Source organism: Mus caroli, unplaced genomic scaffold, assembly GCF_978045245.1.
Source record: "Mus caroli unplaced genomic scaffold, Mus_caroli_1 scaffold_7, whole genome shotgun sequence".
Lineage (NCBI taxonomy): Eukaryota > Metazoa > Chordata > Mammalia > Rodentia > Muridae > Mus > Mus caroli.
This window is the reverse complement of record NW_028227262.1, coordinates 98492348-98505892: the sequence shown is the minus strand read 5'-3', so window position 1 is coordinate 98505892 and position 13545 is coordinate 98492348. Positions and strand designations below refer to the sequence as shown.

General features: G+C 44.5%; 2 pseudogenes across 1 annotated transcript in view; both read left to right on the top strand.

Moving 5' to 3' along the window:
- The window catches only part of LOC110296336 (pre-mRNA-splicing factor 18 pseudogene), a 34570-nt pseudogene extending 29006 nt beyond the window's left edge, over window positions 1–5564 (top strand). Inside the window, exons 2-3 of the transcript XR_015047643.1 lie at window positions 1625–1765; window positions 3823–5564. The product of XR_015047643.1 is annotated as a pre-mRNA-splicing factor 18 pseudogene (transcript). The remainder of the gene's footprint in view (window positions 1–1624; window positions 1766–3822) is intronic.
- On the top strand, window positions 1793–3534 carry LOC147003986 (HAUS augmin-like complex subunit 8 pseudogene; annotated as a pseudogene).
- Window positions 5565–13545: the final 7981 nt, after the last annotated feature.

Genomic DNA, 13545 nt, shown 5'->3' with positions numbered 1-13545 from the left:
GCACACCCCCTTTTGATTAACAACCAACATTTCTCCTGTGCAGAAGGGTCCTGCTCTTGAAGGAAGCAGAGGCTAATATCCTTGAAATGATAAAAGCCCACTCTGGGACTATGGAAAAGAGACAATTAAGCGTTCCCAGACAGCTGTGACCAGTTTGTAGAAACACACCAGCTTCTGATAGCACAAGTTACTTTTCCCAGGTCACAAAGGTCCCTCTCCAGCTGCATGGCTCTGCCCCCCTGTCTGAATAAATGTTATCAGGTGTGAAGGACAGCATTCCTTTACCCTCTCATGTAATGCCAAGGCTTGGAGACCCTGCTTGTGGTTTTTTTTTTTTTCTTTATAACCCCAGTTCGCTTAGACCTGGGGGTTCACTCTCCTCCATCAGGAAGGTTGGTGGCCCGAGCTCGAGCTTGAATAAAGACCCTCATGCGATTACAGCAGGTTGTGATTCCTGGTGGCCTCTTTGGGGTTTTTACAATCTGGGCATAACACCAACACTATTAGCATTAAGTTTCAGGAATACCCATTAAGTGTGGGGCCAAGGTGTGCTAAGGATTCATGCTGCAGAACAGATGAGTGCCCGAGGGGCTTACTGGGGAGGAAGAGCAAAATGCCTTCTCAGAGTGAGGACATGAGAGAGACAAGAGACCAGGCAACAGAACAAAACAGACAGGGCAGACACAGACAGAGCTAGATCTGGGTGGCCAGGGACTTTTAACGGATGTGCCTGTTGCATAGAGGAAGTGCGTAACTTGTATTGATCCTGGAAACGTGCTGCTGCCGAGTTGCTGAGCAGCACGCTGGCAGAGCACCCGATTCACAACGTTCCTTCTTTTAATATTAAAGGTGAGGCAACAGGAAGGAGTGACGCGAGGCTGGAAGTGAGGGCACTGTTCTCTTTAAACTGTTTCCTGCTGTCTGGGGACCCAAGAAAGCTGGGATGCTGGCCATGTCCTGAGAGCTAGCTATTTCACTTGCTGTCCAGGCTCTGTGGGACCATCTGGGACTGGAGAGTATAGGCCTAGTCAGAGCAGTCTGTGAGGCTGGAGCACCTGGGGCTAGCTGCTTTGAAGCTGTCCAGAATGCAGATCTTGAGCGAACACCTGGACCTGGCAGGATGCTGAAACACACATATTATTAGGGGCAGAAGATATTTCGTCAGTGTACATTTGAAGCTTTTAGGCCCATGGTTCCAGGAGTTGAGGGAGGGAAGTCCAAGGACCAGGAAAAGGCTCACCCTCAGGAATAAACAGCACAGGCAGGTGGGGAAACGGGCCATTTGATTGACAGAAGCACTTACCTAGAGTGCTTTTGACCCATGAGAGGTGGATTTAAGTCAATTCTCTGAAGCTTCCAAGATTTTAAGTTCATAAAAAGAGGATCAGTTTCTGACAAGCATTGCCATTGTAACCTGTACTGAAATCCACATTATACACCTTCTGCGTCCTAGAAGCTTCAGAAATGGGTTTGGGTAAAAAACATGAACACTGGGAGTGTCTGAGGGATTTACTGAAGTCATGCCGGCTCACACTGCCCTTTGCCCAGCTCAGACCAACAAAGCTTGGCGTTCATCCTTACTGACCCAGCTCAGAGCTCTATGGTATTCCCTGCCTCCTAACAGACAGGGCCCAAAGAAGCTCACTTCAGGGAAGAAGCACGGAAAATGGCTGACTTCTCAGAGTGGGGCAACGGGAAGCCCGAAGCTCTGGATACCCCCAAGAAAGAGGAGGAGAGCACAAGGCGGCTGAGTAGTTGAGTCCAGGTACGTGAAATATGAGAAAACCAAAAAGACCTCTGTAGCAGGAGGGAAGCCATGGGAGGGAAGAATGCCTAAGAGCAGAAGAATGTATCTGATATAGCATGTAGTTAAAAAAAAGTCCACGCTAAACTGGTTACTTATGGCCGCTAGAACTAAGCGATTCAGCTCCATCTTCCTCTTCCTCCATCTTTTGTCCTCCGTCCCCCCTCTCTACTCCCTCTCTTTACCCTCTCTAAAACTTTCAGCTCTGCCTTTCCTTCCACTGCCCAATCACAGGTTCTAGACATATCTGATCAATTAAGATTTCACCTGACCACACCTGACTACAGGCACTCTCGAGGGAGCAGAACATACGAACAACAATCCACAATGATGAGGACCAGTGACATGCAATCCATGATGCTAAGTCTACCCACCCTAGACCTCTCATCCGCCACCACCAAAAGCATGTTCAGGAAGAGTTCCCAGTTAGACAGGAATGTCAAAGAAAGCAGAGTCCACATGTCCTTTACAACCCTTCAGAAAGAGAAGGGTTCCCAAGAAGAGACAGAATCTGCAGGAGACCATGGACATGGACTCAGATGCTGCTGCTGATACTGCTGTCCCCACTGTCTGTGAGGGGGGCTCTGCTGTAGGAGAAGGCTAAGAAGGACTTGGTGGCCATGTATCTGGAGAAGGAGAGGATACAGGGGCAGCCACCAAAGCTTTACACTAGCTGCTGCTTGGCAGAAACATAAGGAGCTGGCTGCCATACTTAATGCCCAGTTGGAGGTGCTGAGCCCTTTCTAGATGGTGACAGAGGGCTTCAAAGAGCAATGCAATCACAGTTCTGGATACCATTTGACATAGAACCCCTGTGCAGGCCACCCACAAGCAGGGAAGCAGACAGAAGCTCCTAGATGATCTACAGCAGGCTCTGAGGACTACCCTGCCACACCTGGGGACATCTGCTCCCCAGGCTCCAGTGCACAGGTGTCATCTCTGTTGGATAAGCTCAAGGGTTTCATCACCACAAAGGACCTGGAGCTCTGCAGAGACACCAGCCAGGTGCTAGAACTTCCTCCAAGAAAGTTCCTGTCAAGAAACCTTGATAAACACAAAGCCTGGAAAGAGGCCCAGAGAACCCCAACCTGCAGGCAGTGGTCCCTTCACCCTCGGGGACCTCAGCTCCCTCCCAGAACAGGATGAACCACAGCTCAGGCCTAAACCTTGAGTGCCTCAGGCAGCCTGTTCTGGGATGGTTTGAGCATTTCCCATCTGCACTTTTAGATTTTTTGACATTCTCTTAGGCCTTGTCAACATGACCTGAAGAAGTTATGGTGATTCATTATTCTGCACATTTCGTGCTGTCTTTTCACACTTCCCACTTGGGACATTATTAGCACTTCTGGTTTGTGGCTTTGGTTTGAGACAGGGTCTCTCTGCAGAGTCCTGGCTGTCATTGAACCAAGTAACTAACAGGTCCCATCACCTGTCTTTGCTGCTTTAAAGCCTTAATAAGTTCGGATTGATATGTGCTCATGAGTGCTTGCTTGTGAGCATTCTCTCTGTCTCTCTCTCTGTGTGTATAAGAGAGTGTGAGGGGAATACTCTTTGAGGCAAGCCCAGGCATGACAGAAATCTCCTGTGGAGCAGGGCTTAAGGATTTTCAGTAAGAACACTGACTGAAAGAGGGTCAGGGGTCTTCCTCCCTTTATCCAGAAGTGGAATGGCTATTTCTGGTTGTCAACGTGGATCTATCTGGGATGACCTACACAGTCCAGAATTGGAGGGGCCCCCTTTGATCCAGATCTTTAGCTGAAAGACACAAGTTTCAGATCTGGATCTAGGTATGGAGATTAGGCCCAAGCAAGGTCGTACACACCTTTACTATCAGGAGATTAAGGATGGGAGATCTCTGAGTTCAAGGTCATCTTGGGACAAAACAAGTCCCAGATCCAGGCGTAGTGGGTGGGACACACCCTTAATCCTGGCCACGCCCTCTGCTGTAGACTCATATTAGGCCAGCAGGAGAAGCCAGCTTCACTGTCCTTCACCTGCTTGCATTTCCTTGCCAGCAGGTTATCACCGAGGAGCTGGAGAGTCAAAGTGTATCTCAGACCCTGGGAGCAAGATGGATGTCCTGAGATCAGAGATTCTGCAGAAGCGGCAGCTGGTGGAGGACAGGAACCTGCTGGTGGAAAATAAAACGTACTTCAAGCAGAGTAAACTTGCCAAAACAGAGAAGGAAGCATATTTTGAAAGATGGGGCTACAAGACACAGCCAAAAGAGGATGACTAGAAACCACCATCAAATCCAGTGCTGGAACTCGAACTTGCAGAGGAAAAACTTCCTATGACTCTTTCTAGGCAAGAGGTCATCAGAAGACTGAGAGAGAGAGGAGAACCAATTACAGTGTTTGGGGAAAGCGATTATGATGCTTTCCAACGCTTAAGAAAAGAGGAGATTCTTACACCAGACGAGAGCAAAGGCTTAAGGAACGATCTGAAAGCAGCTTTGGACAAGATTGACCAGCAGTACTTGAATGAAATAGTGGGTGGTCAGGAAGCTGGAGTGGAGGACACTCAGAATGTCCTGAAAGTTCTTGAGGAAAACACGACCATTGAAGAAATAGAGGCACTGGGGGACTCCTTAGGGAAAGGTGACGATCCTGAGGACATGGGCATCATCACTGAGTTCCTGAAGTTTCTGCTTGGTGTTTGGGCTAAAGAACTGAATGCCAGAGAGGACTATGTGAAGCAAGGCATGCAGGGCAAACTGAAGAGTGCTACCCACCAGCAGACCGAGTCCTCCCTCAGACCGCTTTTCAGAAAGCTCCAGAAAAGGAATCTTCCTGCTGATCTTAAAGGGTCCGTCACAGCTATGACTAAGTTCCTGTGGCAGCGAGAGTACGTGAAGGCGAATGATGCTTACCTCAGATGGCCATTGGAAATGCTCCCTGGTCTACTGGTGTCACTATGGTTGGTATCCATGCCAGAACGGGCAGGGAAAAGATCTTTTCCAAGCATGTTGCACATGTTTTAAATGATGAAATGCAACGGAATTACATTCAGGGGCTCAAGAGGTTAATGACAATTTGCTAGAAGCCCTTTCCTACAGACCCATGGAAATGTGTGGAGTATAATGCGCTGTAAGATCTGTGTATGGTCTGGAACAGGAAGCCTCTGCCCGCAGCACAGGGACGAGCGAGAGATGAGTTCCACAGTGGGGATCCACCTGGTGCAAATCTTGTGGACTTCAAGAGCTGTGTTGGTTTACACATGGTGTTGGACTGCAAACTAAGTTTTGTGTCTTGATCTTATTTGACTCAGATGAAAAATTAAGTTCTCAAGATGTCATGTGTAGTTTAAATGTGTAGACAACCACCACAGAGGAAAGGAGGTTGAAGATGACCAGTATCAAGATCCCAATGTGTCATTGGATACTTAGAAACATCTGAGGGTGGCTTTGAACTTTCTGTAAAGTATTGTGATTTGTACATCTTTCTATGTTGTTGGAGCCCAAAATCCCCTGTCATCTCAGTCTCCATCTTGTCCGTGGGCCATCATCTATTAACTAACATCCTTTTTTTTTTTTTTTTTCCTTCCACTATCTTGCTTCCAGAATTGACTCGGGACTTTCCGGACCTTTTAAAATGAGGACACTCCTTTCAGGACATATTACAATGGAGACATTCCGTTTACATTCATGTGTACCCAAGGGATGATACCAGTTTGGCCCATGCACCTGGGCCAGTACCACTTGTGGTTTTCAGCTTTCTAAGCCCTCTGTTTCCCAAGAGTAAATGAGACTTGACCAGAATTGTTTGTCTTGTGTCCTTCCTTCGAGTCTCCTGATCCCAATTTGTAGTTGTTCCTCCCCTCCCTTGAGAACCCTGTTGCTTAAGTCCTGCAGATCCCGGCATAATGTGTCATTTATAGAAAACATTTTTTGCATTTCAACAAAAGTCTGTGATCTTTGAATGGTCCTTTACAGTTTTTACTTGTTCTTGGACTCTGCCGTCTGGCAGTAGAGTGTAATGTTACAGTTACATATGGTTTTTCTTGGACACAGAGGGGTGGAGAGGAGGTATGGGATGTGGAGTTGTCAGAGGGTAGACCATGAAGGGATAAAATCTGGATTTATAATAAATAAAAACAAATGTATATTTAAAAAAACTCCAAAAGTGTTATTTCTCTTGTGTTTTAGACTTGCTTTTCTTTCCAAGCAGAGTATGTTTGTCACCTTTCGGGACAGACATAATTAGACAGGAGCTATAAGGTTGAAATCAAAGATGGCTATTGCTGGGCAGCGGTGGTTCACGCCTATAATCCCAGCACTTGGGAGGCAGAGGCAGGTGGATTTCTGAGTTCGAGGCCAGCCTGGTCTACAGAGTGAGTTCCAGGAGAGACAGGGCTACACAGAGAAACCAAACAAACAAACAAAAACAACAACAAAAAATAAAGTTGGCTATTATACCAGTACGAGTTCAGAACACCAGCAAATCGAGGACAGGGTGAGGAAGTGGGCCATGGAGCCAGCTGAGAGGCACAGCCTCAAGACTGGATGCCGAAGAGTTACAGGCTTCCCTGTGCCTCCCTCGGTCCTCCCTCACCTCACAAGATGAGGACTTGCTCTTGGCCTTGGAGAGTAGAGCATTGATCACCTTGACCACTAGGTGGTGCAGTGCTGAGAGGTCAGGACTAGTTCAGTGATGTGGTCAGATGGCTTGTTACCCTGCAAGTTGGGTGTGGTGTCAGAGAAGGAAGAGTGGGTGGGCATAATCATGACTGACAGCTTCTCAGCGCCACGCTCTAGCTACTGCTTTGGGCAAGTGGGTCCATCACGCTGAGGTTTTGCTTCCTTATCTGATAGTGATGCTAAGAATCCAGACCTCACATTGATATTGTTTAAGTGAGATGCTGAGCCTGCTGCTGCTGCCTAGCAGATGACAAGAGATCAATATTATTGCTCATTATAGTGTAGACCAAGGGCCTTTAGTGGGCCCTGTGGCTACGATGGGATAGTATGTATTCATGTAACAACAATAACCATTGTGCTAGTAGCAATAATAAACAGTAAATGAAGGAATCATTGATAGTTTTTTCCCTGTCTTTACTTTCAGTCAGGTCCAAGTTCAGGAGTAGTGAGGACAGGGCCTGGAGGCTGCTGTAGGTGGTTCAGATTCACAGTTGCCTAGGTGGAGCCCTTAGAAACAATGAAAGCCAATTTGGCTACTTAGGGTCCAAGGCATGCATAGGTAGGAAAGCTTCTGCCAGTCACTTGCAGGGTAGTGGCTTTCTTTGGTTGAATCAGTGTCCCTTGCACTTCAACTGAAGCTTTTTCTTAGGATTGAATCGGGTAGAACTTAGGGTGATCTGACCAAGAAGAGACTTTTTATGAGATGTGCAGCAAATCCCTACTAAGACATGCAGCTTTTTTTTGTTGTTGGTTCCCCCCCCCTCCCCCCCGAGACAGGGTTTCTCTGTATAGCCCTGGCTGTCCTGGAACTCACTTAGTAGACCAGGCTGGCCTCGAACTCAGAAATCCACCTGCCTCTGCCTCCCGAGTGCTGGGATTAAAGGCGTGTGCCACCATGCCCGGCACAGCTTTGTTATAAATACCTTCTTTATAGCCACTGTTGGAAGTGTCCGAGTCTCTTCTTCTACAGTAGGTCATGCTGCATGGTAATTCATTTTATGTTGTCTTCCTTTCTGGTGTTAAAATTCCACCTAAAGAAGAAACTAGATCCTATGACATCTGTGCTCCTAAAGTTGATCTGTGTGGGCTGGGCTTTTTTTTTTTTTACTATTATTATATTATATTTTTATTATTATTATTATTATTATTATTATTATTATTTGCTTTTTGAGCTTGTTTTGTTTGCAAGGGGTGTATGTATTCTACAGGACTGCAATGACTGTAGCTATTCTGAATTTGGGTGGAGAGAAGCATATTCAAATATGTGGTTCTCTCAGTAAACATTTTTATAACCAAAATTAAAAAAACTATGGACAAATTACAGAAGCTGGATAGAAACTCCTCTGACATGTAGAAATATGGATAGGAGGAGACACAGCAGGGGGCAGCAGGTGTGTGTGCTGAGTGCTTACAGCAGCTGGCCTGCTCCTTTGCCACCCCCTACTCCTCCCGATTCCCCCATCTGGCTTCACTCCACCACCCACCCTGTGCTCCTGCTAAGACTCCCACTTTGCAACAAACTTAACAGATAGGACATTTACACAGTGTGGGGAGGGCTTGGAGTACCGACAAAAGAAAGAGGGCATGGGGGAATTCTTTTTTTTTTTCAAGTTCGCCAGATTGCTCATATCCTTAGAGCAAAAGGAGATTTGCGATTGTAGTTTGTAGCAAAAAACTAACAAACAAAACAAAACAAACAAACAAACAAACAAAAAACCCAATCCATGATAAAGTGGTCAGGCACAGGCAAGTTGGTCTTGCTAACCCCCAGTGTTCATCCCCAAGTAGCAGTCTTGCCTTGGTTTCCAGGATTAGCTGCTGCCAGGCTGCTCCTACTTCCAATGCCATCCACCAACTGTGGCTAGCCTACAGAGAGCTGGCTGCCGCTCACACTTCCCATTACACCCTTAAAAGGATAACACAAAAGACTTGTAATATGCCAGCCAAATTTATTAGAGGAAATCTCCAACCACAAAATGCCTCTGCAAAGAATCCAAAACTCAACGCATATAAATACAAGTTGCACCCCTAGATACGGAAACTGTACCTAAATTACTCTCTTTCCCATCTGTGAAATCCCCAGTTACTTATGGCCCCTAGGGCCCTGTGGTTCAGCTCCATCTTCCTCTTCCTCCATCATTTGTTCTCCATTACCTCTCTTTTCTCCATCCCTCTTTCCCCTCTCTAAAACTTTCAGCTCTGCCTTGCCTTCCCAAGCCCAATACAGACTCTAGCCTTATCTGAACAATTAAGATTTCACCTAACTTCATCTGTGTTTAGGAACAATTGAGGGAGCAGAACACACAAACAGCAATCCACAACATTTCCCCCCTCTTGTCCAATTAAAAGGCTATTTTCACTGAGATATAAATTGAGCACAACTATTACCACTCTGTAATTTATAAAGTATAAGGTACACTTACCAATCAGCCCATCAATTTTGTCGAGTAAGACACTCTATCATCCATTCTAACTTAAAAAGGCTTATAATTTTACACCTGTTAGGTTCTGGTTTCAGATTTTGTACCATCTGAAAACCTTGTTGTCAAAATTATCATCTTTCTCAATGCTAAACAGCTTGGGTTGCCTAGGAGACTACAACTAGTCTTCAACCCTGTCAGAATCCTGTGAGCAACATAAAATTTACCTGAAAATAGGACGCACTAACACAGCTTCCAAAACAGAAACAAATTGTAGTGACAGCTGCCTACCTACACAGTGCCCTGCTTCTCATCACATTGGAGTACCAGTCATTGGCTGTTTGGCCCAGGATCATCTGACAATCCTTTATAATGCAGAATTTTGAAGGGCTGATTACCCTATCTTAGCAGAGATATCAGTAGTGGGACTATTGTGCATAGTGTGTCCTTCTTCTGGATAGTATTTTTGTCCGAAGATGAATAGGCAATTTCTGGCCAGTGACCACCTAGCCACAATGTACAACCTCACCTGGAGGTGTAGATGCTCAGGTTCTTCTCTGAACCAAAGAATGAGGTGCCCTCAGGAGCACTTAAGTCTCAACAATAAATGATTAAATCTCCTTAAATGTCACAATCTGTTGATTTTTTTTTTGTGACTGTTTTGAAACTATGTATGTATGTAAAGCAATCTGGAATGTTGTCCTTTAAATGCTCTAGGCCATTTCTAAGTAGAATATCTTGAAAAAACCCTTACAATTAATTCACAACATTGAGTTCTGTATCTGGCCCTTAATCCATATGCTTAATCATGTAAAGACAGTTTGTAATGGCAATTATAGAAGGAATGGATCTAAGCATTGTATTTTTGAATTTTTGTTTCTATCTTAGAAATTCATACTAATCAAAACCTTTATTCTCTACAAATGTAAGATATTAAAACTTCAGTTTTGTAACCAAACATAGATTTCTACCAAATGAGATTTATGATTACACAATCCTCCCTGTTCAAATTATGGCCATATTTTTTCATTTTTTTTCTGATTTCTTTCTTTTTTTCTTTTTAACAATTTTTAATAGATATTTTCTTCATTTATAATTCAAATGCTATCCCAAAAGTCCCTTATACCTCCTCCCACTCTGTTCTCCAACCCACCCAGTCCTTCTTCCTGGACTTCATATTCCCCTGAATTGGGACATGTAATCGTTGAAAGACCAAGGAATTCTCCTCCCAATGATGGCTGATTAGTCCATCTTCTGCTACATATGCAGCTAGAGACAGGAGCTCAGTGGGTATTGGTTTGTACGTATTGCTGTTCCTCTTATAGGAAAGCAGACCCTTCAGCTCCTTGGGTCCTTTCTCTAGCTCCTCCATTGGGTGCCATGTGTTCCATTCAATAGATGACTCTTAGCCTCCACTTCTGTATTTGCCAGGCACTGCATAGCCTCACTACATTCAGCTATATCAGGGTCATGTCAGCAAAATCTTGCTGGCATATGTCATAGTGTCTGCACTTGGTGGCTGATTATGGTATGGATCCCAGGATGGGGCAGTCTCTGCATGGTCCTTCCTTCCGTCTCAGCTCCAAACTTTGTCTCTGTAACTCCTTCCATGGGTATTTTGTTCTCCATTAAAGGAGGGACCAAGTCTCCAACTTTGGTCTTCCTTCTTCTTTAGTTTCGTGTGTTTTGCAAATTATATCTTCGGTATTCTAAACTTCTGAGCTAATATCCACTTATCAATGAGTGCATATAATGTGATTGGGTTACCTCACTCAGAATGATAACCTCCAGATGCCTCCATTTGCCTAAGAATTTCAGAAATTCATTGATTTTAATAGCAGAGTAGTACTCCATTGTGTAAATGTACCACATTTTCTGTATCTACTCTTTTCTTGGGGGACATCTGGGTTCTTTCCAGCTTCAGGCTGGAAAATAAATAAGGCTGCTATGAACATAGTGGAGCACGTGTTCTTATTACCAGTTGAAACATCTTCTGGGTATATGCCCGGATAAGTTATTGCTGGATCTTCCAGTAGTACTATGTCCAATTTTTCTGAGGAACCATCACACTGATTTCCAGAGTGGTGGTACAAGGGTGCAATCCCACCAGCCATGGAGGAGTGTTCCTCTTTCTCCACATCCTCACTAGCATCTGCTGTCACCTGAATTTTTGTTGTAAGCCATTCTGACTGGTGTGAGGTGGAATCTCAGGGTTGTTTTGATTTTCCTGACGATTAAGGATGTTGAATTTTTTTTTTTTCAGGTGCTTCTCAGCCATTCTAGTTTTCTTCAGTTCAGAATTCTTTGTTTAGCTCTGTACCCCATCTTTTAATGGGCATATTTGATTTTCTGGAATCCAGCTTATAAAATTGCAAAGCTTCCGTAAGGCAAAAGACAGTGTCAATAAGACAAAAAGGCCACTAACAGATTGGGAAAGGATTTTTACCAATCCTAAAACTTACAAGGGACTAATATTCATTCTGGACAATTCTAAATTCCCCAGAAAGACAACTAGAACAACCACCTTCAGCCCCCAAGCCCAGGATCTGGGATGACAACTCTTGAAAACTTCTTCCTGAGAAAAGCACCGGGGCAGCTAGGGCGCAGGGTCGGCTGACACTCGCCAGCTACCCACAACACCCGCCACAGGATCTTAAGACTTCTGGTGAGTGGAACACAGCTTCTGCTCCAATCCAATTGCGCGCGGGACCTGAGACTGCATTAGTTAGGGAAGCAGAAACCGGCCTGAGTAGGGCCACAGGCCTCATCCGGCTGGATCAGCACAGGGGTAGCTTGAGCGCAGGGTCGCCTGACACCTGCCAGCTACCCACAACACCCACCACAGGATCTTAAGACTTCTGGTGAGTGGAACACAGCTTCTGCTCCAATCCAATTGCGCGCGGGACCAGAGACTGCATTAGTTAGGGAAGCAGAAAACCGGCCTGAGTAGGACCACAGGCCTCTTCCGTCTGGACCAGCACCAGGGTACCGCCAGCTACCCACGACCCCCGCCACAGGATTTTGAGACTGCTGGTGAGTGGAACACAGCTTCTGCTCCAATCTTTAAACAGTGACAACGATAACAACTAACCCCAGAGATTACCAGATGGCGAAAGGTAAACGTAATAATCTTACTAACAGAAACCAAGACCACTCACCATCATCAGAACCCAGCACCCCCACTTCGCCCAGTCCAGGGCACCCCAACACACTGGAAAAGCTAGACACGGATCTAAAAGCATATCTCATGATGATGGTAGAGGACATCAAGAAGGACTTTAATAACTCACTTAAAGAATTACAGGAGAACATGGCTAAAGAGTTACAAGTCCTTAAAGAAAAACAGGATAACACAATCAAACAGGTAGAAGTCCTTAAAGAAAAACAGGATAACACAATCAAACAGGTAGAAGTCCTTAAAGAAAAACAGGAAAACACATCCAAACAGATGATGGAAATGAACAAAACCATACTAGACCTAAAAAGGGAAGTAGACACAATAAAGAAAACCCAAAATGAGGCAACACTGGAGATAGAAACCCTAGGAAAGAAATCTGGAACCATAGATACGAGCATCAGCAACAGAATACAAGAGATGGAAGAGAGAATCTCAGGTGCAGAAGATTCCATAGAGAACATCGGCACAACAATCAAGGAAAATGTAAAATGCAAAAAGATCCTAACTGAAAACATCCAAGAAATACAGGACACAATGAGAAGACCAAACCTACGGATAATAGGAGTGGATGAGAATGAAGATTTTCAACTCAAAGGACCAGCAAACATCTTCAACAAAATTATAGAAGAAAACTTCCCAAATCTAAAGAAAGAGATGCCCATGAACATACAAGAAGCCTACAGAACTCTAAATAGACTGGACCAGAAAAGAAATACCTCCCGACACATAATAATCAGAACAACAAATGCTCTAAATAAAGATAGAATACTAAAAGCAGTAAGAGAAAAAGGCCAAGTAACATATAAAGGCAAGCCTATCAGAATTACACCAGATTTTTCACCAGAGACTATGAAAGCCAGAAGATCCTGGACGGATGTAATACAGACACTAAAAGAACACAAATTCCAGCCCAGGCTACTATACCCAGCGAAACTCTCAATTAACATAGATGGAGAAACCAAAGTATTCCACGACAAAACCAAATTCACACATTATCTCTCCACGAATCCAGCCCTTCAAAGGATAATAACAGAAAAAAACCAATACAAGGACAGGAACCACGCCCTAGAAACAACAAGAAGGTAATCCCTCAACAAACCTAAAAGAAGACAGCCACAAGAACAGAATGCCAACTTTAACAACAAAAATAACAGGAAACAACAATTACTTTTCCTTAATATCTCTTAATATCAATGGACTCAACTCCCCGATAAAAAGACATAGACTAACAAACTGGCTACACAAACAAGACCCAACATTTTGCTGCTTACAGGAAACTCATCTCAGAGAAAAAGATAGACACTACCTCAGAATGAAAGGCTGGAAAACAATTTTCCAAGCAAATGGTATGAAGAAACAAGCTGGAGTAGCCATTCTAATATCTGATAAGATTGACTTCCAACCCAAAGTCATTAAAAAAGACAGGGAGGGACACTTCATACTCATCAAAGGTAAAATCCTCCAAGAGGAACTATCAATCCTGAATATCTATGCTCCAAATACA